The sequence below is a fragment of the Triturus cristatus genome, chromosome 3_2 (genome assembly GCF_964204655.1).
Source record: "Triturus cristatus chromosome 3_2, aTriCri1.1, whole genome shotgun sequence".
Lineage (NCBI taxonomy): Eukaryota > Metazoa > Chordata > Amphibia > Caudata > Salamandridae > Triturus > Triturus cristatus.
In genome coordinates this window covers 1,191,968,355-1,191,990,224 of record NC_140584.1, presented here as the reverse complement: position 1 = coordinate 1,191,990,224, position 21,870 = coordinate 1,191,968,355, and the positions used below count along the sequence as shown (strand labels likewise).

General features: G+C 46.8%; 1 pseudogene across 1 annotated transcript in view; it reads left to right on the top strand.

The window, feature by feature from the left end:
- Positions 1-21,130, top strand: part of LOC146859416 (uncharacterized) — an 80,997-nt pseudogene extending 59,867 nt beyond the window's left edge. The window contains exon 2 of the transcript XR_014980104.1: positions 16,496-21,130. The product of XR_014980104.1 is annotated as an uncharacterized LOC146859416 (transcript). The remainder of the gene's footprint in view (positions 1-16,495) is intronic.
- Positions 21,131-21,870: the final 740 nt, after the last annotated feature.

The following is a 21,870-nucleotide window of genomic DNA, read 5'->3' as shown; positions in this document are numbered from 1 at the left end:
GTAGATGCAGTATACGCATGTGCAATACAGAATCCCGCGTTTAGCAGCCATCTTCAGTGTCACTTGGGTAACTTGTTAGTAACACACATAGGCAAGCTTCCCCTAGATTTTCGTGTACGAATATGTGGTGCAAATTAGTATTTACGAACACAATTATTACGGGGTTACGAATTATTTGAGAGGATTGCGTCCGAGCAAGTCTCTTTTAATACGAGTCCTTGCTCCATTAGTGTGTTTACGCAATGCTTGCTTTATGTTTCTTGCGAAACTCGTTTGTAAAAGGCACAAGCAAATCAAACCTTTTTTTATAAGCTTTGCACAATTAGATTCTCGAGGTGGATGGTCTCTGAGAGAAATGTTCTCAGTGCAGTTGCTAGTTCTTGGATTCCACTGGTAAAGACCTGATCTCGTAGGAAGCTGGCCTGGAGTGTAGTGGAAATCAAAGAGTATTGTTAAGAGCGAAAGATCAAGGAATTACTGTCACACTGAAACTGGGTATGCTTAGCTGCATCTTTTCTGTCTGCTAGTCTTTCCTTACATTGCTGATGACTAACCAGGCCAGCCTAATTGCATTTGCTTTATTTGGCCTCCAAGCAGGTCTTCTTCCTGCATGGATTTATCCAGGATGACATGCTTTTACACACTGGCTTCTTTAGGGAGGATTAGCAAGTCTCTAAGTCTTTCGTTAGTTCCTGTGCTGGAAAGACACAGACGTTCAAGCTTCTTCACTTCTGTCGCTTAACAAGCATTTGCAATGCAATAGCTCTCGCAATTGCAAGATTTTAAGCTATTGGCATTGTAAATTACAATGTCTTTTACGTAGGTGTTTAAAATACCTGCAATAATAAAAGGCATTGTAATTTACAATACCAATAGGTCATAGTTTCTAAAATGTGAGACCTATTGCATTGCAAATGGTTGTTTTATTTTGCAGTGTAAATAGGGTGAATTCGAATCAAAGGTATTGGAGCGCTTTACATGAGTTCTAGTTACATTAGACAATGATTTTTTGTGTGTTTCATTTTAGGCACAGAGGATTAAGTGATTTGTCCAGGATCACAGGACGCTGAGCCAACGCCAAGACTTGGTTCCCCAGTCCCAAAGTGTAATGTGGCCTTTACTCCACATTCTCTCCCATTATGGGCTGAGAGGAGTCTCCTCAGAGTACAGTCAGTAATTGGGTTGTGAGAATTTTGGGAACTACAAAGATAACCCTGGTGCGTCTTCTTGGGACCCGTCTTATTCCCTCCTCGCACCACCTCCTCCCCCCCCAATTAGGTCTCACGTGCAATTGCGCATGCTCTCTTGCTTGAGAGAGATTTTGTGCACAACAAGGGGCTTGTGCTCCACGCCATTTTGCTTGCAAGAGATATTTATGAAACAAGGGGCTTGGAGACCTCCGATTGCTCCATTCTTTGGCTTCATTGTCACTCTTCTTTGCTGCCGCCTAATTGGCCAGCTCGTGTTGGCTTCGCTTCATCGTATTTCATGTGGGTCATGGACCAAGTACTAATTGCTTCATATTTATGAGTTTCCTTCCGCTGCTCCCACTCTCAATCAGGTACTATTTTTTTGTGTTACTCACCCGCCATAGAAAAAAAACCCACTATGATGCAGCCAGCGCTTGCTGTGTCATTGTGAGAAGTTGGCCTGATATGTAGTGCTCACTATTCTAGTGATCACTGTGTATCATTCCAAACGACCCTTATTGATGATTGGTTGTAAGTCAACCTTTTAGACCAGCTATCCTAGTAGCGTGGATACGAGCAGTCTTAGGCTAAACTCTAGAGGGCGTGTTAAGCCAGCTGTTTACCATCACATATACCCCTTGAACACCAAGCGAAAGGACACCACACAAGTTGTTATGAAAATAAAGGATATTTATTTATAACAAGACTACCCTGGCTCTTTATGAGTCAGGGAGCTAAGCACACTACAAAACTCTTAGGAAAATACTTCAGTTGCACAATTTACACAAATGCCCGAGGGGCACGAGAAACCATCTACACTAACAGTGAAATGCGAATGGTTAGAGTCTGGAGGTACTGATTCCGGAGTGATCCGATCAGTGGGACTAAACGAAAAAGGAACTGGACACTTGTAGAGCGAACCTGCGATGGAGCACCGAAATGCTCGGGTTACCTAGCCCAGAGGCTGCGGCTGTAGAAGGTTCGGCAAGATGTCGGAAGTCCTCGTTGTAGTCTCAGGAGCCTGAAAGAAGAGTTGCTGGCAGGCGACCAGTGTCGGTATTCAGCGAGATCCAAGCCTGGATCGGTGATAAAGAAAACCTGAAAGCAGAGGGGACTCAGTTCTCAACCGCTAGCCAGCGATCGTGTGGGTACCAGGAGGGTACCGGTTGAAGTCACCTCGACCAGGTGAGTGGATGACGTCGGACTCGGCTGTTCCTCGGACCAGGAGGCGCGGTGGCGACCAGGATGGAGGGCGAGCTGTCCCACGAAGGTGTCTGCTGTCGATGATGCTGGGCCCAGGCAGGGGCAGCGGATCTTGGCAGTGGCAACCCAAGCGGGGGAGTCAAGATGGCGTCGGGAGTGGACCAGGAGGGTCCGTGGTACTCCTCTGTTGAAGGGGAGCAAGAGCCAGTCTGGAGCAACCAGACTAGTGATGAAACAATCGTGGTGCGTCGTGAAGAGGGCCACAAGCCGGTCGGCAAGTGGTCGAACAACGCGGTGAACAGCAAGGAGCGGAAGGGCCCCCACGCAGATCTCGGGGATGCTGGGGAGGCAGACTTCGATGCTGGAGCTGCTCAGGGTTAGGGCTTCTCAAACCCTAGGTGCACTCACTCGAGGGTCCCTCGGTGGGCGTGCTAGATAAGCGTCGTGCAGGTTCTGAAGATGGCCGGTCCCGCAGGTCTCGTCACACCTACGACTCTCAGCTGGGCTGATGAGGCAGGTAAAAGGTCAGAGATGGCAGGGACTCGGGTCTCGTCGAGCTGGGCAGTCTTGATCCGTAGGAGAGACTTACAGCGAACCGCAAGCGCTTAGGTGGTGCCTGCTGGTGCAGGGTGGCTACTCCTTAGCCACAAGGGAGAGTCTTCAGAAATAGTCAAGAGTTCCTTTCGTGGAAAGTGGTTCGTGATTCGGAGTTATCCGATTATCTGATTATCCAATTTGGGAAGGGGACTCGCTCCTACCTTTATTCTAAGAAAAGGGGCTGGCCCGTGACTAGGTTCTACCTATGGGTGGAGCCAGGAGGGGGGTGGTTACACCCCTATCCTTTGTCCGGCTTCGCGCCAGCTCAGGGGCTGGTGTGCCCCCAAAACTGGTTTGAGCCGGGCTATGCACAGTGAGCACCGGGGTGCCACTTGCAATCACCTTCCTTTCAGCCCTGCCTACCTGGGATACACAAACCCTGTCTGGGATGGTGCTAACACCGCCCTCGACAGGAAACCCTTTGTCCAAGCTCCCTTTGCTGGAAGGTCCCCCAGCAGCAGGAGGTCAGACTTGTGTCTGGTGGCAGCATCCATTTTGTGATGCTGAGGCTTGAGTCAACTTTAACCGGGGTTCAAGGTTACTTCCATGTCGTGTCCCTCTAAAAGGGGGGAATGCTAACCCTGTCACCAGGACTGGCGAGGGGTTTGTATTCCCATTCGTATGACACCTTACTCGACATGTGTAGGTGATGTGAGGCCAAAGTTAGCAAATAACCGCCAGGATTATAATGCATTAAAAGTAGTTGGCCCGCGTCACCATGGAACGGCTATTAGGACTTGGTTCCGCAAGCCGTCGACGGGCTCAGCTCGCGCCAGAGCACCGTCCTACATGATTCCCTGCACTCTGCCTTCAGGATTGATAAGGCCTGCTATAGGAGTGACTGATAGGAATCCATGTGTCCATTTTAGGGTTTAGGTGTAGGAATACTACACCTACAGCAACGGGTGATTACACCACGTGGCCCCAGCTGTCGTGCAGCCAGTTGTGTCAGATTTGGGCGGCCATTCCAGGGGTGGCATAATACATGCTTCAGCCCCTGGTAGGCCCTGGGTACACCGATGCCCTGGATACCTGTGGTATGCTGAGACAGGGACTGACAAGGCGGCCCAGTTCCAATTAGTGGATGCACCTAATGTACATGTGATAATTTCGAGAGAGAACAGATAGGCTGTGGGTCTGATTGGCAGGCCCACAGCCGGGGAAAGTCGTAAACCAATGAAGCAAAAGCAAAAAATCTGGGTGATCATAGGATTGCAGACCCTACTCTCCTACATGACCCCCCCCCAAACTTTGGGACAATAAGCTAACCTTGACCAGGTGAGTCTTCTTGCTCTAAGTGGAAATACCTGGAGAGCCCATCTGCATTGCCATGATCAGTGCCAGGTCTATGCTCCACTGTGAAGTCCATCCCCTGTAGGGAAATGGACCACCTAAGTAGTTTGGGGTTTTCACCCTTCATTTGATTTAGCCACAAGAGGGGCTTATGGTCGGTCTGAATCTTGAAGTGAGTGCCAAACAAGTATGGCCTCAACTTCTTCAGGGCCCAAACCACAGCAAAGGCCTCCCTCTCAATAGCTGACCAATTCTTCTCTCTGGGGGTCAGCCTCCTGCTAATAAAAGCTATGGGCTGGTCATGACCATCAAAATTCAGTTGCGATAGAACAGCTCCCACACCTAGCTCCGAAGCGTCTGTTTGGACAATGAATGGTTTGGAGTAGTCTGGACTCTTTAGGATAGGTGCTGTGCACATGGCCTGCTTCAGGTCATCGAATGCCTTCTGACAGCTTGCTGTCCACTGAACTTTTTTTGGCATCTTTTTACTTGTCAGGTCGTTTAGCGGGGTCACAATGGATCCATAATTTCTGACAAATTTCCGGTAATATCCAGTCAGGCCCAAGAAAGCTCGAACCTGAGTCTGGGTGGTTGGAGGAGCCCAGTCCTGGATGGCCTGTATTTTGCTCTCCAATGGTTGAACCTGGCCTCCACCTACAAGGTGGCCCAGGTATACAACCTGTGTCTGCCCTATCTGGCACTTGGTGGCCTTGATAGTGAGGCCTGCCTTCTGCAGGGCCTCTAACACTTTCCTCAGGTGGACCAGGTGATCCTCCCAGGTGGAGCTAAAGACAGCGATATCGTCCAGATACGCCGCACAGAAGTCGTCCAACCCAGTGAGAACTCGATTCACCAGCCTTTGGAAGGTGGCAGGCGCATTTTTCAAACCAAAGGGCATTACCACGAACTGATAATGCCCACCCGGGGTAGAAAATGCGGTTTTGGGCTTGGCCTCCTCAGCTAACCTGATTTGCCAATACCCAGCTGTCAGGTCAAACGTACTTAAGTAGTTGGCCGAGGCCAACCGGTCGATAAGTTCGTCTGCTCTTGGTATCGGGTGGGCGTCAGTCTTAGTGACTGCATTGAGACCTCTGTAGTCCACGCAAAACCTCATCTCTTTCTTACCGCCCTGGGTGTGAGGTTTCGGCACGAGCACTACGGGACTAGCCCAGGGGCTGTCCGAGGGTTCAATGACTCCCAGCTCCAACATTTTCTGCACCTCTGTCTTGATGCAGTCTCTGACATGATCAGGTTGCCGATAGATTTTACTCTTTACGGGCAGACTGTCCCCAGTGTCGACCTCATGGGTACACCACTTGGTCTGACTGGGTGTCAGAGAGAACATATGTCGAAAGGATTGAAGAACCTGTTTACAATCCTCTTGTTGATGTCCAGAGAGGCTGCCGCAAAAGACAACACCATCTACTGATCCATCGTCAGGGTTCTGAGAGAGCAGGTCCGGGAGAGGGTCACTCTCCTCCTCCTGTCCCTCATCTGTGGCCATGAGCAAGCCCATGCCCTCCCTGTCGACATATGCCTTGAGCCTGTTTACATGGAGCACCCTGTGGGGGCTCCGGGGAGTTCCCAGGTCTACCAGGTAGGTGACCTCTCCCTTTTGCTCAATGATCGTGTGGGGCCCAGACCATTTGTCTTTGAGTGCTGCTGGGGCCACTGGCTCCAGCACCCACACCTTCTGTCCAGGCTGGTACACAGTCAGGACAGCCTTTTGGTCGTGCCAAGCTTTCTGTAATTCTTGGCTCGCCTCAAGGTTTTTAGACGCCTTTTCCATGTACTCCGCCATCCGCGAGCGGAGACCGAGCACATAGTCCACAATGTTTGATGCCGGCTTTCTGAGAGGTCTCTCCCATCCTTCCTTTACCAAACAAAGGGGTCCCCTTACAGGATGTCCGAACAGAAGCTCAAAAGGGCTGTAGCCAACCCCCTTCTGCGGGACCTCTCTGTAGGCGAACAAGAGGCAGGGTATCAGGACATCCCATCTCCGCCGAAGCTTTTCAGGTAGTCCGTGAATCATCCCTTTTAGGGTCCTATTGAATCTCTCAACAAGCCCATTGCATTGTGGGTGATAGGGTGTGGTGAACTTGTAGTTGACACCACATTCCTTCCACATAGCAGTCAGATATCCCGACATGAAGTTTGCACCTCTGTCTGAGACGACCTCCTTAGGGAAGCCCACTCTGGAGAACACTCCAAGTAGGGCCCGTGCCACCACAGGTGCTGTAGTGGTCCTAAGGGGAATAGCTTCAGGATACCTGGTGGCGTGGTCCACCACCACCAGTATAAACTTGTGCCCTGATGCTGTCTGGGGTTCCATTGGTCCGACAATGTCGATCCCCACTCGTTCAAAGGGTACCCCCACCACTGGTAGTGGTATGAGGGGGGCCTTTGTCGTGCCACCTGACTTACCACTGGCTTGGCAAGTGACACAGGAGCGGCAAAACTCCTTCGTATCTTCGGACATGTGGGGCCAGTGAAAGTGTGGAACAATTCTGTCCCAAGTCTTATTCTGGCCTAAGTGACCTGCAAGGGGAATCTCGTGGGCCAAGGTGAGAAGGAAACCTCTCAGAGACAAGGGGATGACCAGCCTCCTGGTCGCACCAGGTTTGGGGTCTCTTGCCTCGGAGTACAGGAGTCCATCGTCCCAGTACACTTTGTGGGTACCTGTGGCGTTCCCTGCAGCCTCAGCAGCGGCCTGCTGTCTGAGGGGTTCAAGTGAGGGGCAGTCTAACTGTGCCTTCCCCAGGTCTTCCCTGGAGGGTCCCCCTGAGCCCAGAAACTCAACCTGACCAGGTTCAAGCTCTTGCGGCTCAGTTTCCCTCAGTTCTTTAAGGTCAGCCTCCTCGGAGACTTGATCCACGACCTGGGGCAAGGGGGAAGGCGAAGCCTTACCCTTACTGCTCCTTTTCTTGGAAGGTGTCTGGTCCGTTCTTCCAGGATCCAGCACCTGTTCAGTGGGGCATCTTTTGGCCTGTGACCTGGTCACAGCAAGGACATGTGCTGGCAAGCCTAACATCTCCATGTGAGTCCTCTGCTCCACTTCTGACCATTGTGACGTTTCCAAATCATTGCCCAACAGACATTCTACGGGGAGGTCTGAACTAACCACAACCTTTTTCGGGCCACTTACCCCTCCCCAGGAGAAATCAACAACTGCCATACTGTGATTGGTAGTGACGTTGCTGGCATTGGTCACTAGGTAACTGGTACCTAGCATGATCTGTCCAGGGTCCACGAAGTTAGGCGTCACCATGGTGACACTGGCACACGTGTCCCTGTAGGCCTGAGCCACTTTTCCATTTATCAAAGGTGTCTGTCTGTATTTGCCCAAAGTATTGGGACTGGCATCAGGGGACATATCCATATCCCCGGTACAGACAAGGACGGCCTGAGTGAGCGTGCCGACTAAGTCGTCACTCCCCTCGGTTCCCAAGGTTAACCCAACTAATGCCTTGGGAGGCGCACTACCACTGCTGACTGTACTAGGGGGCGCAGGTGCCTTAGGGGCTGCAGTGGTAGGAGTTTGCCCTCCTTTCTTGGTGCACTCACTAAACCAGTGAGTCTTACTTTTACAGTATTGGCACCACCTTTTTGACTGGCCTTCTTGAGTCTTCTTCTTCTGTGAAGCCTGACCCCCACCCTCTTTGGTTTGTTGGGGACCTGTCGAAGACTTCTGGTCATTTTGTTCGTTCTTGTTACCCTTTTGGTCTGCTTTCTTCTGACCACCCTGGTTCTGATTCTGGTTCTGCTTGACCCTTGTTCTGACCCATCTGTCCGCCTTCTTTCCCAATTCTTGGGGAGAGGTCAGATCCGAGTCGACAAGGTGCTGATGCAACAATTGGTTCTGACAGTTGTTTAAAATCTGTTCTCGCATGATAAGATTGTACAATCCTGTGTAATCAGTAACCTTACTACCCAGTAACCAGCCTTCCAAAGCCTTAGTGGCACAATCAACAAAGTCAGTCCAATCCTGAGACTGAATTTTCTGGGTGTCCCGGAACAGCACCCGGTACTGTTCCGTGGTTAAGCCGAACCCATCAATCAGTGTGTTCTTCAGGACTTGGTAGTTGTTAGCATCCTCAGCTCTTGTAGTGAGGAGCTTGTCCCTTCCTTTACCTTCAAAGGAAAGCCACAGTATAGCTGCCCACTGACTTGGGGGGACGCACTGGACAGTGCAGGCCCTCTCCAAGGCAGTTATCCACTTGTGGATGTCGTCCCCTTGTTTAAAGGGGGGCACTATTTTACTCAGGTGTCTAGTGTCTATACCCCTGTCTTTCTCTCTATTGAGAATGCTGCCACCAGTGGGATCTAACCCACTTAATTTCTGCTCTCGGGCTAAGGCAAGTCTTTCTTTGGCGAGGGCAAGTTCTTCCCGCTCGATCCTCAGATTGACCTCCCGCATCTTCGCTTCATGCTCCCTCCTCTGAGGGGAAGTCATTCCTCTCTGAGAAGGTGCCTGAGAGACATGTGTATGAACCGATCTGCCAGAGCCTCTGGAGAGAGACCTAGCTCGTCCGTTCCCAAGGTTAAGCCTGCTTGAGCGTGGGCCCGGGGCTCCCCCAGTTCCGTTCTCATGCCTGCTTAAGTTGGTCCTTGTAAGCCTGCCGACTACCACTGGACGTTTGTCTGCCTCGTCTCCCGATAACTCGTCCTCGTCCTCCTCCTCTGTGTGGAGGTCGAGGTCTGGGTCACCGAGGGTTCCCTCTAAGGGCGGCATGTTCCCATCTGCACCGGGGGGACCTGTGTTAGAGGACCTCCTAGCATCGTACGCCTCTAAGAGACCTATCAGAGTTGCGATGGTAGGGTTAGAACCCTGGTTTAGCTTCCTGGAGGCACACAGTTGTCGCATCTCCTTGAAGCTAAGAGTTGCATATCGTGACACGACCTGTGGAGGGTCACTGACCACTAAGGGAGTCTGCGAAGACTCTCCGTGGATCGACATGCTTTTCTAGTGAGGTGTAAGTGTTGCACCTACCTACACTATGGGTTTACTTACTGATCCCTTGCTAAGAGTTGTAGTCAGGGTGTGCTAAGCCCTGTTACACTACAACAGCCGGTTCAGTAGAACTCAGAGTATTCTAAGTTAAGTTATATGTACCTGGGTACTTATGTGATCTTTCACTGCGATATTCTTAGGATACGTGTGTGGTAAAACAACAGCAAGCTCAAATCCCAACCGCTGCTCACCAATGTGAGAAGTTGGCCTGATATGTAGTGCTCACTATTCTAGTGATCACTGTGTATCATTCCAAACGACCCTTATTGATGATTGGTTGTAAGTCAACCTTTTAGACCAGCTATCCTAGTAGCGTGGATACGAGCAGTCTTAGGCTAAACTCTAGAGGGCGTGTTAAGCCAGCTGTTTACCATCACATATACCCCTTGAACACCAAGCGAAAGGACACCACACAAGTTGTTATGAAAATAAAGGATATTTATTTATAACAAGACTACCCTGGCTCTTTATGAGTCAGGGAGCTAAGCACACTACAAAACTCTTAGGAAAATACTTCAGTTGCACAATTTACACAAATGCCCGAGGGGCACGAGAAACCATCTACACTAACAGTGAAATGCGAATGGTTAGAGTCTGGAGGTACTGATTCCGGAGTGATCCGATCAGTGGAACTAAACGAAAAAGGAACTGGACACTTGTAGAGCGAACCTGCGATGGAGCACCGAAATGCTCGGGTTACCTAGCCCAGAGGCTGCGGCTGTAGAAGGTTCGGCAAGATGTCGGAAGTCCTCGTTGTAGTCTCAGGAGCCTGAAAGAAGAGTTGCTGGCAGGCGACCAGTGTCGGTATTCAGCGAGATCCAAGCCTGGATCGGTGATAAAGAAAACCTGAAAGCAGAGGGGACTCAGTTCTCAACCGCTAGCCAGCGATCGTGTGGGTACCAGGAGGGTACCGGTTGAAGTCACCTCGACCAGGTGAGTGGATGACGTCGGACTCGGCTGTTCCTCGGACCAGGAGGCGCGGTGGCGACCAGGATGGAGGGCGAGCTGTCCCACGAAGGTGTCTGCTGTCGATGATGCTGGGCCCAGGCAGGGGCAGCGGATCTTGGCAGTGGCAACCCAAGCGGGGGAGTCAAGATGGCGTCGGGAGTGGACCAGGAGGGTCCGTGGTACTCCTCTGTTGAAGGGGAGCAAGAGCCAGTCTGGAGCAACCAGACTAGTGATGAAACAATCGTGGTGCGTCGTGAAGAGGGCCACAAGCCGGTCGGCAAGTGGTCGAACAACGCGGTGAACAGCAAGGAGCGGAAGGGCCCCCACGCAGATCTCGGGGATGCTGGGGAGGCAGACTTCGATGCTGGAGCTGCTCAGGGTTAGGGCTTCTCAAACCCTAGGTGCACTCACTCGAGGGTCCCTCGGTGGGCGTGCTAGATAAGCGTCGTGCAGGTTCTGAAGATGGCCGGTCCCGCAGGTCTCGTCACACCTACGACTCTCAGCTGGGCTGATGAGGCAGGTAAAAGGTCAGAGATGGCAGGGACTCGGGTCTCGTCGAGCTGGGCAGTCTTGATCCGTAGGAGAGACTTACAGCGAACCGCAAGCGCTTAGGTGGTGCCTGCTGGTGCAGGGTGGCTACTCCTTAGCCACAAGGGAGAGTCTTCAGAAATAGTCAAGAGTTCCTTTCGTGGAAAGTGGTTCGTGATTCGGAGTTATCCGATTATCTGATTATCCAATTTGGGAAGGGGACTCGCTCCTACCTTTATTCTAAGAAAAGGGGCTGGCCCGTGACTAGGTTCTACCTATGGGTGGAGCCAGGAGGGGGGTGGTTACACCCCTATCCTTTGTCCGGCTTCGCGCCAGCTCAGGGGCTGGTGTGCCCCCAAAACTGGTTTGAGCCGGGCTATGCACAGTGAGCACCGGGGTGCCACTTGCAATCACCTTCCTTTCAGCCCTGCCTACCTGGGATACACAAACCCTGTCTGGGATGGTGCTAACACCGCCCTCGACAGGAAACCCTTTGTCCAAGCTCCCTTTGCTGGAAGGTCCCCCAGCAGCAGGAGGTCAGACTTGTGTCTGGTGGCAGCATCCATTTTGTGATGCTGAGGCTTGAGTCAACTTTAACCGGGGTTCAAGGTTACTTCCATGTCGTGTCCCTCTAAAAGGGGGGAATGCTAACCCTGTCACCAGGACTGGCGAGGGGTTTGTATTCCCATTCGTATGACACCTTACTCGACATGTGTAGGTGATGTGAGGCCAAAGTTAGCAAATAACCGCCAGGATTATAATGCATTAAAAGTAGTTGGCCCGCGTCACCATGGAACGGCTATTAGGACTTGGTTCCGCAAGCCGTCGACGGGCTCAGCTCGCGCCAGAGCACCGTCCCACATGATTCCCTGCACTCTGCCTTCAGGATTGATAAGGCCTGCTATAGGAGTGACTGATAGGAATCCATGTGTCCATTTTAGGGTTTAGGTGTAGGAATACTACACCTACAGCAACGGGTGATTACACCACGTGGCCCCAGCTGTCGTGCAGCCAGTTGTGTCAGATTTGGGCGGCCATTCCAGGGGTGGCATAATACATGCTTCAGCCCCTGGTAGGCCCTGGGTACACCGATGCCCTGGATACCTGTGGTATGCTGAGACAGGGACTGATAAGGCGGCCCAGTTCCAATTAGTGGATGCACCTAATGTACATGTGATAATTTCGAGAGAGAACAGCTAGGCTGTGGGTCTGATTGGCAGGCCCACAGCCGGGGAAAGTCGTAAACCAATGAAGCAAAAGCAAAAAATCTGGGTGATCATAGGATTGCAGACCCTACTCTCCTACAGTCATAGCGCTTTTTTCATTTTAACTCCTGTTGTTCCTGTTTCTTGTGCTTTTTTGCAACATATCCCTTACCTGTCCTAGTTCAAATTCTTATGGGAATTTGATTCAATATGTGACTCTTGTGCAGCACTGCCAAGTACCACGCATCGGGCATTAGACTAACGCATTTTAATTTGGTGGTCCGCATCACTACATCAAAATGCATTAATCACACATTTTGAGCTCCTTGACCACCCGCGCTCTGTGAGGGATGAAGCAAGGTGGCAGCGACTGCCAGAGCTGTATTTCGATTTAACAACGAGGTGTCTGAGTGCTGAATGAGTATCATCCGTGCCATGGTGGGGCTCAACAGCCAGCTCCTGCAGCAGGACGGCTCTCAAGTGATGAAACAGAAGCATTGCGAGCCCTGGATTCTGCCCCCGGAGCTTTCTTGCTCTGATTCACACTCATACCGGTCTCCGGTCTTAACCCTGTGCTGCGATTATAGGGATTATAATAAAGTGGAGCTGACGAGGCCCAGTGACCAGATCTCTCATGATTGCATGCACCCACACCACGGCGGGCCTCCAAAGAAGGCACGCTTACAGCCTGCCGATCCTCCTCCGCTGCTGTGTGTGTCTGTCTCACGGCAGAGATAGTGCTGCAAGGTAAAAACTACCGGCCAAGAGTCCGGTCTGTATTCACTGTTTTTAATACATAAAATACATACAATGGTGCAGTGTTGCACTTACGGAGCCAGCGCCCACTGTTGGTAGCGCTGAGTTGCCCAGAGAAGAGCCTACTGTCTCATATGAGACTGGCGTCTCTGTTGTTTTAGAGAGTTATTGATGACCTAGCGCTAGTAATTACACCCAAGGCACCGCACAGGACGGGGCACACTTTAATCAAGCTCAGCAGCCTCTAAGTGTCATATTAGCTTGTGGTCTTGCAGCACATTATAACAATTGTATATATATAGGGGTTCCCCTGACACTCAATGGAGTTCCTAAGCCAAGACAGCAAAGCAATTGTATTAAAAAATGCTTAGGCAACTATGTCTTAAAATGTTTTATTTGTAATGGGGGCATCAAAATGTAAATACCAGAACCCAGATATAGGACTAGATTTTATATTTTTATTGTATCAAAATGAGAGAAATTACATAACTACATACATTCAGTCGTTATACAATTCAATTAATTAAAAGTGTTTTGTCATTGGCTGAGTAGGCATGATGTTGTAAGATGTCCATTGGGGCCCCTGAGTGGATGGACGTCATGGTGGCAGCAGTTTCTTCTTGGGAACGGGTCTCCAACCTTTTCAGTAGTAAGAGCTACTTGTGTTCAGTGATAATCATTGTGAGCTACTAATATTAGTGTTACATACACCAGAAAAGATTATATTAATGGCCACCCTAAGCAAGATCACCAGCCCTGATCACCTCAGAGCGGGATTACCAGCAATAATGTAAAAAAGGCGTTGTCTATTTTGAATACCTCTACAAGGGTAATTCATAACAGCCACATCTGTAATGCCTCTGGCACCAGGGTAATAATACCACGGTAATAATATGAATATATTTCCCAATGATGGATGAATATCATTTATCAGTTTGATATACTTTTAGGAAATTATTGGCTATGAAAATACACACATTTTTATCTTGAATACCAACTTTTCTGTTTTGGTATATGTGTATTAATTCAACCAAGCAAAAGCTTCAAATTTAGTCGGCTGGTCTGCACGCAGGAGAGCTACTCATAGATAGCTGGAGAGCTACCGATAGCTCACGAGCTACTCGTTGTAGAAGCCTGTGTAATCTAGGATGATGATGGGCCATATGGTTAGCACTGGGTTCTGTGGATCGAATTAAATTGAATGGGGAACTTATAAAGCACGCGGCTACCCAACAAGGGTCTCCCGGCGCTGGACAAAGCAGCAATCAGAGCCACAGAAGGTTGCTAATCAACACACCCAATAACAGATAATCAGGCAAGGCAGCTAAAGATCAATGTCTTCAGGTTCTTGCGAAAGGTAAGCAAGTAGTGGCAGTGCCTGAGAGCAACCGGGAGAGAATTCCAAAGTTTCGGGCCCAGCTAGGAAAACAAGCGACCTTTCATGCAAGCAAGACGAAACCTGGGCAATGTTAACAGTGAGAGGCTGGAGGATCTCAGCTGTTGGGTTGGCACACAGGGCTTCATCAAGCCTTGGCTTTAGGAAGGGGCCAAAGCATGCCTGGCCCAGGACATATAGCATAAGGCCCTAAATTCGATACGCTTGTCAACCCTAAGCCAGTGTAGTTTGTGTAGCAGTGGTGAAGCTGAAGTGTATCTAGGCAGCCAAAAAAGAAGACAAGCGGCTGCGTTCTGGATGATCTGCAAGCAACGGATCGAGGGTTTGTCTGTGCCCAGGTATAAAACATAGCCCTAGTCCAGTCTAGAAGTCACCAGAGCCTACATCACTGTTCTCTGGCCAGCCGGCGGAATTAGCCAGCGGATCTTTTTGAGACATTTGAGAGCAGAGAAGCAGATGGCCATGACCTTAAACACCTGAGGCTTAAGGGAGAGGTTGTTATCGATGATAAAGCCTAGATTCTTAACCTTAGTTATCGGAGTGGGTAATGGCCCAAGAACATCCGGCCAGTGATTGACTCCCCAACGTTCAGGGTTATTTCCCAGAACCAGGACCTACGTTTTATTGCCATTCAGCTTCTGTGCATTTCTGTTCATCCAGAGGGAGACATTTCTCAGACCAAGCTGTTGTAGCGAGGCATCTTAATGCTGAGCAACTGACAGTGAGAAGATTACTTCCGCCAAATTGCGAACATAAGCAGCGGGAGATTAAGAGTGCCCAAGTCATCTAAAAATGCTGACGCTAAATTATTATTGGTGTCCTCTAGATGAAAAGTTGAGGTCTCCAAGCAGGGTGAAATTGGCTACCCACAAAATATGGGGGGGCAAGAAAATCAGAAAAAACTGAGAACCAGTTGCTGGGATGCCCAGGGGGACGGTATATAAGTGCCCCCTAGAAGGTAAATTTAGGAGAGAAAGAGAGAGAAAATATATTGGCTTCACAATTGAGGATCTGGACGTCCTCAATTTTACACCTGTAGGTCTTTTTCAAAGATAATGGCAATGCCTCCGCCTGTTCTGTGAGGTCTATTTATCTCTGACAGAGCAAAATAGCAAGGGAGTGCTGAAACCAAATTAGGTAAGGATCCGTTGTGAAGCCAGGTTTCTGTTAAAAATTCCACGTCTGGGTCAACATCATCGAGAAGATTAAATAGATGTAGCTGGTGCTTAGGGTGAGAGCAGCAGTAAGATTGGATAAGATTGGGAATCCTTTCACAACGTCTGTCATGTCCGATTGCAGGTTGAAGTTGCTGTAAATAGTTGTGATTTTGTTACTGAAGAATTGAGCAATATTGTTCCATAGGTCCTGCGAAGGGGTGAACGGGTTGGAGGCGGCCGCTGATAAGGTGAAATCTTTCACACTGCAAAGATTTATTTGCTTCTGGTGGAGCTGGCATCGATGCAGTCTGCCAAATCAGTGTGTTCGGTCATCCAGATCATTTGGCGGTAGGGTTTCGGAGCAGATTTGAACATCCTCCTATCTGAATTGTCCTGCCTCATTCTTAATTTGCTCTCCAGTTGTTTGCAGTGGTGTTTCATCCACCTGAGTTTCTCCATGTACCAGTTGGCCTGGGGTCTGGATCTTGTTGTATTGCTTTGTTTAAGTGGGCTCAGGGAATTGATGCAGGAAGAGATCCAGTTGTTGAAATTGTTGATGGCATTGGGAAGCTGTTGCTGTGTATGGGTTGGTGGGTGTTGAGAGCGGTGTTACAATCATTGTCAGTGATGCTGTTATAGTTTTGGTGGGCTATTCTGGCGGTGGTGGGTGTGCGTTGGACTGGAACAGGGATGCTGAACTTGACAAAAGCATGGTCTGTTCAGGGCACTGATGTGGGATCGTCGAATCAGATGTCAAAAGTAATCCATGTTGTGGTGACTACATCAAAAATATCTTATTTCTTTGTTAATCCATTCTGTGCTTATAAGTTTTCCAGTATCTTTGTTTCTGTGTTGATATTTGTGGTAATCGATTATGATTATGCATCTTGGCTCATGTGGTAACTCATGCTATGGCCATGGCATCCCAAGTGTCATGGTATCGGTCTTAAATCATTTTCTGATTGCGGCTATTGCATCTCGTATGCTTGATTCTTGTTCTGTCATTGGGATGCTTGTTAGGTCATCAGTGTCAATTATTTAAATTACTCATGCTTTTACTTTCAATCTGCTCTGCTTTACATGGCTTCATTGATTCCGTTTCACATGTCGGTGAAGCATGCGTTTGTGACTGCTAGCAATGTGCTTCAAAATTTGGATGGTTTTATTAGCTCACGGACAGCAAATTACAGGTTTTGTTTTCTTTTTAACAGGTGAAAGAAATACCATATAAAAGGAATGCATAGCCATGCTTGAAAAACCTGTTCAGAAATAACTGTGATGAAGTGTTTTTCAAAGAAGTCCCAGGAATGCCTTTCAAGGCACCAGAGAACACAGCCCGAACTTGGTGACAAGTCTTCAACACAATAGCCAGATTTGAAAGAAGTTGCGTGGTCCAAGAAAATCTATGTTTGTGATTGACATAAAGGGAGTGTCTAAAGCAGTCTTTCTATGCGCCGTGGAAGCAGTAGACAAAGAGCAATATGTGTCTAGACTATGACAGTGAACATTAACTCAAATTCAAAGCTACCAGTTGTATATAGGAAAGAGGCCACACAAATGTTCTTAAAGTGACAGTCTTACATGCAATGTACCTAAAGGCCAACAGAAAATACCAGCTGAGTACACTGAATCCAAAACAGGCTAAATATACCTACCAAAAGGCCGCTTTCTTCAAACTGCAACAACAGGAGATCTGAAAATCCACCGAGGAGAGGGGATGCAAATGAGCGCAAGCTCAAAAAGAATTTACTAAAAATGTTAATTTAGAGAAATATAAGGATAGCTATACTGAACTAGGACCCTATCAAAGTAATATATGTGAAAAGATCTTAATTACAAAGAACCATGTAAAACTTTATTTCAAGTGGATACTAATGAGAATGGAGAAGTGGGATTCCAAATTGAACGAGCTGATGAATTAAGCCTTCGGTCTTAAGCCTAAGCAGAGCCCATGTGTGCTTGGACACATCATTATAGATACTTAATCTTGGCAAGACTAAGAAACTGCTGCAAAACATCCAGCATCAAGACCTCCCGCCTGAAAACTGCAAACTGATTTGTTCCCATTAATGCATGTGTGCAAAATTTACCCGACTTTGCAACCTATCCCACAGCCATCTGTTCTTTAAATTTACTGAATCTCACAAAGTTGTCAGTGATGCATGGTAACGTTATGAAGATAATAAACACTGAGCTGAAGGAATGCCCTGCATATGCATGCAAGAAGGCTTCCTACAGAAGAACCATTTTTGAGCAATGGGCAGGCCACACTGGACCACGGCAATATAAATATAGAAACTGTATCAATACTTTCATTGAAAACAGCCAGCAACACTAGAATGGTGAGAAATGTTTGAAAGCCACTGAATGTTACAGAGGTTTTTGTACATCACGTAGATGACACAAGACCATAGTCCTATACATCAAATGTGCCAAATCATTCATTACTAAGATGCAAATGGTGACTGATAATAATGTATCATTAAATCAGAGAAATCACACTGTGAAAAGAACACGTGAAAATATTCCGTGTGGCGAGGCTTTCCTCATAAAGCCAAAGCTGCTTATGCATCCAAGAAACCACACTGATGGGAAACTATACAAATGTTCTGAATGTGATGAGGCTTTCGTTAAAAAACGGCAGCTGATCACACATCAGAGAGATCACACTGGTGAGAAACCATATACATGTTTTGAATGTGATAAGGCTTTCAAGCAAAAGCATTACCTATCGGTACATGCCAGAGTTCACACCAATGAAACACCATATAAATGTTCTGAATGTGGCAGGGGTTTCAAGCGAAAGAGTAACTTATTACCACATCAGAGAATTCACACTGGGGAGAAACCATATAAATGTTGTGAATGTGACAAGGCGTTCATCACAAAGCATAAAATGGCAACTCATAAAAGAGTTCACACTGGTGAGAGACCATATAAATGTTCTCAGTGTGACAAAACTTTCAAGCATAAGCATGATCTGTCCATACATCAGAGAACTCATACTGGGGAAAAACCGTATAAGTGTTCTGAATGTGATAAAACATTCAAGCAAACGAGAGAGCTTGCAAGACATCATGTTCGTCACACCGGGGCAAAACCATATAAATGTTATGAATGTGACAAAGCATTCATGACAAATGAAAAGATGACCATACATCATCAGAGAATTCACACGGGTGAGAAACCATTTAAATGAATGAGAACATTTACAAAGCAAGAGTTGGCCATACATCATAGAGTTCATTCTGATGAATAACAATATAACTGTTCTTACTTTATTAAGGCAAGTCGTTCATTACAAAACAACAGTTGACAATGCATCAGAGAGTTCACACTGGTAAGAAACCATGTAAAGGTGAATGTTATAAGACTTACCAGCAGAAGGAAAGCCTATTGCTCCATCAGAGAAAATGCACTAGGGAGAAACTATATAAATGTATTCAATGTGATAAGTCGTTTATTACGAGCTACTTGCTGATGATACATCAAAGTATTATCACTGGTGAGAAGCGATTTACCTACTGTCAAGGCTTTCAGTATAAAGATACAACTAATGTTGCTCTAAAAAACCTATAATGAGGAGAGGTTGTTTGAGATGTCTGCAACAGTCCCAAAACTACAAACCTAATGATGTCCTTTTTTGTGGCATTCTTCAATTTTGAAACTTGATGGCATGATAACGGTAGCCTCAGATTAAACTGCAGAAATGCCAGAAAAAGTGCACTGGACAATGTCTTGCTTCCTATCAAGCAACAAGCATTATCTTAAAAAAATAAATATATTGTATTTATTCGGTTTTCTTATACAAACAGAGAATCACAGTATTCATCTCAATGTGAAACAATCACGTGCAAGAGAATACAGGATAAGGGACCAGAACCAGTACTATCGTTGTACATTAAGTCCATTTATAAAATCCATTACCCCAATAACATGCAATGAACGAAAATAGGGGGAAAAGAAAACAGTGTCATATCAAGGGTGAAGGAAAAGTGGAGGCACATTCTCCGGATGAGTTATAAAGGACAGAGGAACGGCATACTTGGAATGAACCCTCATCGCAACTGTTGGCAGGCATTCACGAAGGCAGTACAACATGTTGACCGGTCAGATATGAAGGAGTAAATTGGGTTAAAGGGAGGTGTGAGAAGTGGGAGGTCTGCCGGTGGGAAGTGGCACAGGGGAGGCAGGAGAAGAGTCGGCAGGAGAGGAGAGCTGTACAAACTCCTGTTTCATGGCATAGCAACAACCATTTTGCTAATATGGTTTAGGAATGTATGCATGTTTTGTATTCATATAGCACCAACCTAGTTGGGTAGCAATGGAGCTCTGTACATTATTAGGGATTGCTGGGAAATGACAACATTGTGTATGTTAGTTAGGGATTTACATACTTCGATTGCACAATGATATTACATTTCACATATTTATAATTGCATTACATTTTAGTGATATGTACAGTTTTAGGCCCTGGGAGATCAATTAATTTCAGTAGAATCACACGATTTTCAGTGAGCCAGCTACTAGACCACTCAGCACTGCAACTGCATGTATGCGGGAACAAATTCCAGCCTGGAAACACGTACCCTGTGAGAAACTGTATAAAAGTACTCTATATAACAAGGTATTCATTACATGTGTTGCTCTATAGATACATCATCAAGTTCATAGTGGAGACAAACAATGCAGAACATTGTTTAAGAGCATTGGCTTAGGGATGAGTTTCATTCCTGTCTTTCATTCCTTGTATACTAAAAAGAAACCCCAGCTAGGAGACTCTAAAGACTTCAGGAGAAAGAAACGCAAAGAAGAACAAAAAACTGTTCCCCAACCAACTCCTTTATTATTTAGCATAGAAGCACAACACAAACAAGGTAAAACAGGCTTTCCAGTAGGAAGAAACTGTAGTCGTGAACTCCTGAGCAAAACAAATTAGTCAAACAACATCTAGACAGGATTGAAATAGTGAAATGTGTACAGCTCCACAGAAGAAAGAGGTTATTGAAATTCAAAGTACACACACAACAAAGCCATAATCCACAGTATATGTCAAGTTCCTAAAGTCATCAGACTGAATTCATAAGAAGAAGCAACAATAAATTGGCTCCAAAACTATGTAGCCACGTTAAATACAACTAAGGTAATAACACCAAGACTGAAAACACAAAGTAAAACCATAAAGCAACCTCATACCCTTGGAGGCAAACAATAGAAAATAAGACTTAATTGCCAAAAGCAGCTTTGCAAAACAAGAAGCATTGACACTAATTACTAGACACTTGTCTTTACCTGAAGATGACCTTATATTCATCACCTCTAACCAAACGGAGAACACTGCTGAGGCAAAAATAGTTGACATTTAAAACAATACAAAGAAAAGCATAGCAGGGCCACAAATCTGCTTTCATAAAGAAGATCCCAAAAGGTTCTATATGTGGCTGAAGGAAACCACATTCAAGCACTGCCAGACAAAATGGAATTCGAAATATTGTAGAGATAAATTACTGAAGACTCTATAGAAAACAAAGAAGCCACAAGGCAACATTAAGTGTAAGGTGTGTTTTCATCAGCCGAGTTAGTACTGTGATTAAAATGGTAACAGTAAAAGCTAATTCAGATATAGATTTTCTTTGTGTGCTTGGACTAAAGCTTAGTGCTGTTCTCTAAAGTGCTTCTCTAAAGTGTTCTCCCTTTCTTCCCTCTGAACTGCCAAAACTCTGCAAGGAATGTCTGATAATATTTCAGCTCACTCTGAAAACATTTTGAGTGAATGATGTAGCACAGGTTGTAGTAAGGACTAAACTCACTGGAATAGAAAGAGGTGACATTAGTGCATGTTCTGAACTTGAATTAGATGATGTCATATTAAAAAAGGCCTTCCATTGATAAAGGCCTGCACAAAAGTCAGAAATAAAGTTGCCTTTAATTTCATTTGCTCAGATTGAAGGTGAGATCATTGTAAAATGGTTCGTAACCAATGGGAATCCCTGAGGGTTGCCCATCCATAACTGGAGGGAGTAGATCCGCCTCCTATATGAACCTTAGCTTTTAGAAGCTTGGGCCAGAAAGGTTCAAGAGCTGAATGGAAGGCTGCTGGACAGACACCAAAAGAGCACAGCTAGAATCCACAGCCTGCAATGACGCTGGTTCTCCTCTTGTAAGGGATGTGAACGATCTGGAATGAGAGACCACTGTGGGGCATGTCTGTGTTCACCCCTTCAAATACTAACAATCTGCATGTGTGTCATTTGGTATTTTTGCCTTGGGTTAATATTTTTCCAGAGTAATAACTAGAACATTGTCTAGTTAGATTACAATTTGTTGTTCTGGGACAGTATCAACCATTGAAAGGTTTTTAATCTAACTAATGGCCAATACAGTGTCTCCATGTCTGTTCTGTAGTATTTTCTCTGACCGGGGTTAATATTGTAATGATGTTTGTTATTAATCTAGTTTATCAAAAGATCCTACACAAGAGGTGCATAAACTTCACATCAGATGTTGATATTGGCGCGTGCCCCTTCTTTCCAGAGTCAGTGTGTCAGAGTTCCTTGCATTTAATGACTTTTGTGTTCTTTGGAAA